The sequence below is a fragment of the Eubalaena glacialis genome, chromosome 5 (genome assembly GCF_028564815.1).
Source record: "Eubalaena glacialis isolate mEubGla1 chromosome 5, mEubGla1.1.hap2.+ XY, whole genome shotgun sequence".
NCBI lineage: Eukaryota > Metazoa > Chordata > Mammalia > Artiodactyla > Balaenidae > Eubalaena > Eubalaena glacialis.
The window spans coordinates 50,088,276-50,093,034 of NC_083720.1; positions in this window are offsets into that span (position 1 = coordinate 50,088,276).

Consider the following 4,759-nt stretch of genomic DNA (forward strand, 5'->3'; position numbering starts at 1 on the left):
AAAATTTTAAACCAGTATTCTCCAAAGTGTATTTGGTAGAAAAATACCCCTCAAGATATTTCTAACAAAAAGAAGACCTATGATCAAATAAATTTGGTGAAACACAGCAAATTCATCTCTTTTGGAAATGTACAATAGGCATTAGAATGTGAAAGGTTCTGAGAAGCCCAGTTACAACTTGGTAGAGCCCAAGTTTTTTTGACCTTGAAACTTTTTTTTTTTTGGAACATTCATTAACATCTCTGGGAACTAATAGTCTATAGAGTATGCTTTGAGAAATGCGACTCTAAACAATAACGTGAGTCAGAGAATGTGATTTTGGCTGTGCTTTATATGTAGGAAAAATGTGAGGAAAGTCAGGATCTCAGTGACTGCTCACAGGCATTGTACTCTGCTAGTGTGGCAACTTAAACAACTTTGTTTCACTTTCCATACATTTGTTGCTTTCTTTTCTAGTAATAGTTTTTCATTGCAGAAAACTCAGAAAACAGGTAAAAGTAAAAAGGGGAAAGTCTTTATGGCTGTTTTGTTTAAAGGATTTCATGCTCAAGTAAATTTGGAAAACAGTATGGAGTTTCCTCAAAAAAACTAAAAATAGAACTACCATATGATCCAGCAATTCAACTTCTAGGTATTTATCTGAAAAAAGTGAAAACACTAATTTGAAAAGAAATATGTAACCCTATGTTCATTGCAACCCTATTTATAATAGCCAAGCTATGGAAGCAACCTATATGAATATCTCACATATATATCTATATATATATGTCTCATACATATAATGGAATATTACTCAACCATAAAAAAGAATGGAATTTTGCCATTTGCAGCAACATGGATGAACCTGGAGGGTATTATGCTGAGTGAAATAAGTCAGAAACAGAAAAAGAAATACCATACAATTTCACTTATATGTGGAAACTAAACAACAGAACAAAGGAACAAACAAAACAAAACAGAAACAGAGTCAGATACAGAGAACAAACTGGTGGTCAGCAGAGGGTCTGGAATGGGGGTGGGCAGACGAAATAGGTGAAGGGGATTATGAGGTATAAACTTCCAGCTATAAAATAAATAAGTCAGGGACTTCCCTGGTGGTGCATTGGTTAAGAATCAACCTGCCAATGCAGGGGACATGGGTTTGAGCCCCAGTTTGGGAAGATCCCACGTTCAGCAGAGCAGCTAAGCCCGTGTGACACAGGTACTGGGGCTGTGCTCTAGAGCCTGCAAGCCATAACTACTGAGCCCGTATGCCACAACTACTGAATCCCGTGCACCTAGAGCCCCTGCTCCACAACAAGAGAAGCCACTGCAATGAGAAGCCTGTACACCGCAAAGAAGAGTAGCCCCCGCTTGCCACAACTAGAGAAAGCCTGCGCACATCAACAAAGACCCAACGCAGCCAAAAATGAATAAATAAAAAAATAAATAAATAAATAAATTTATTATAAATAAATAAGTCCTAGGGATGTAATGTACACTTAGGGAATACAGTCAATAACACTGTAACAACTTTGTATGGTGACAGATGGTAACTAGACTTTTTGTGATCATTTCACAATGTATAAAAATATCAAACCACTATGTTGTACACCTGAAACTAATATAATATTGTATGTTAATCATAATTCAATAAAAACTATACTATACCTGAAAAAAATTTGGGAAACTTTGGGTTAAACTAAGTTGGACAGACTTTTCATGCCTTCTCAGAGCCTTACTATGATCAGTAATATAAAAGTTGAACCTATTTACAAAACGGAAATAGGGTCACAGATGTGGAAAACAAACTTACGGTTACCAGGGGGGAAGGGGGAGAGGGATAAATTGGGAGATTGGGATTGACATATTCTTACTACTATATGTAAAATGGATAACTAGTAAGAACCTACTGTATAGCACAGGGAATTCTACTCAATACTCTGTAATGACCTATATGGGAAAAGAATCTAAAAAAGAATGGATATATGTATATGTATAACTGAATCACTTGTTGTACACCTGAAACTAACACAACATTGTAAATAACTATACTCCAATAAAAATTAATTAAAAAAGAAAGTTGGCTCTCCATTGGGGTTGTAGTATACAGCTCTTCCCAATTTTGACCACTAATTTTTAGGCATTTGGGGGGCTAGTGGTGGTTGGGATTCACTATGGATTATGAGGAGACATTTGGAAGGCCTTCAGTGATTGCTGCCCAGTGTCCCTCACTGGACGGAAGAGCATGTGCTCAGGAAGGTCATGGTCTCCAAGAGTTCCACAGTTACACTTGGAATCCATTTCTCAGCTCCCCATAACTTATTACAGCTGTCTTTATCCAAGGGCTCAGGGCACAAGGACCTAGAGAGATTAGAGCTAAAAATAACAAAAATACAATTAATATGCAGTTGGAAAACAATTGCTCAGGCAAATCAACACACACAGATAATGGATTCTGTCCAAAGCTTCATTTTCCAAACTGAGGAACAATAATATGCATATTAACCCAGGTGAATTTCTAAACAGATTTTTGGCAGCCTATGATTAGATAAAGGAGCTCATGCATCCTGAATGCAATTTACATAGTTAAAATTAAGCACCCTCACAAAGGCAAGCACTTAAGTTCAACCAGAACAAATTGTTACTTTCATGGTATATTTTTCTCCATCCTTTTACTTTTAATCTATATGTATCTCTATATTTTAAAGTGGGTTTCTTGTGGACAATGCAGAGTTGGGAAGTGCACAAATTGTTACTTAGAATTTTTCCTACTCACTTTCGTAATTCCAACTAACTTTCAAGTTTAAACATAATTTCATTTTCTTTCCAAAATGTTTATTAAATCTGAGTTTTAACTTAATTGTTGATTGTTCAGGAAGCTAGGGTTGTGGGAGTTTTTAATTTCTTAGAAACAAAATTGAGGAACCTATAAAGAAAACTAAATTACATAACCTTCTTATGTTCTCATGAATTCACAGTTAAGGAAAAATCCTGGTTTACATGCTACTGCAGTTTGTAGACGCAACAGTTGCTGGTAAAATAAAATACAAAGAGATTCCTTAAACAAAAAAATTGTGCACATGATGAAAATATTTCATATTTAAAGGAGAGGAACTTTGTTTCAAAACACATTTAGTGAATAAATAAAAATCTGAACATACGATTTTGGAATGGAAAGAAAAGAGTGCCTCTTAAAATTACAAATTTAAAAGCAAATGAATAGTAAAATTAAAAGGAATTATGGGAAAATGATAATAAATATTTTATTAAGATAATGCTGTTGTACATTGTAAGCATGGTAGTAAGGTATAAGTTTTCAAGAGAAAGGACATCTATGGTGAGAGATGGTAAAGAAGTTATTTTTTAAAACCTGATTTTGAAATAGGAATTATCATTTGCTAAGCACTCACTATACATCAGGCATTAGCTAAATATTTTATGTGAATTTTTTCACCGAGGACTGTCATCAACCCAGAAAAAAAAATTTTCTTCGTTTTACTTTAAACCTGAAACATGAAGTAAAGAACAAACAGCGCAGTAAGGGGAATTAGGATTTAGCACAGTTAGTGACTGGCTCTCATCCATTTTGCCACAAAATGTTCACAGTATTACCATATCACACTGTAGTTTTCCTTTTGCCATCAAAGAGAGAATCAGAATGCTGCATCTGATTCTCTTCAAGGAAGAATTTTCCTTGCCACTGTCATTCAAGACCTTTAATTCTTCATTTCTTAAAAAGACACGTCATCGCTTAGAGTTCCTTTCTTTATGTCATCAATAAAGAACTGGAGAGATAAAGGCTTTTTTATCATGTGAAATTATAATAATTAAAATCATAATAATTCTTTCCATTCTCTACCTAATGCAGCCTGTATGAATGAAATTGGAAAGCATTTTGTGTATAAAAACCGTGTGAAGAATACTACCTTCTGAGGACATAAATCCATACCCGGAGGGTGAAAAGGTCCAGGTGCGGTAGCTTCCAGTGAATGTAGTGGGCACGTGGGGAAGAGTATGTATATTTTGTGTTCTCTTTCTCGTTCTTAAATAAGGAAACAAAGAATTAAAAAATTAAAAAAAGAAACTAACTCAAGTACAAAAAGCAGCGACACTTTTATGCAGTTGTGTTTAATATGTTATCTCTCAATATCCTTGTAATTTGGGGGGGTTCTTGTTCCATAGAACAAGAACCAAAAACTTGTGTGTGTACATAAGCACACAGAGACATGAAACTAAGTACACAAAAGAATCAGAATATAATTATAGATGCCCTTCGTTTAAAACTCACATTTTATATTCATGTTTATGCAGGTGAGGTTTAAAAACACAAAAAAAGCCATTCAATTCAGAATTATGGTTTCCCCAGAAAGTGCAGCATAATTCTAGCTCACATTTATTCATATTTTGATAAAACATATTACCATTTCCAAAACCTCTGGGTACCATAACATATTTAAAAATACCAGCATAATTACCAGGCTGAAAAAGAGTACTAACTAGGCATTTTCCCCATAGAAAACCATTTCATATACCTATTCAGAATTATATATGTAGTCAAGAATTTAATATTGTAAATCTATAAAAGAATGAGTTATCCTTTCTCTGGGAGTCATAACTTTGGGTTTTAGACTCCTATCTAGTGAATATTTCAAACATGGCACCTCATTTATGTAATTTTGGGGTGGGTACTGAATATATAAGCTTTGACAATAAACTGGCTCACCTTCATTTCCTTGAAACCAACACAGAAGTGTGTACCCATTTTAATATGTGTTGT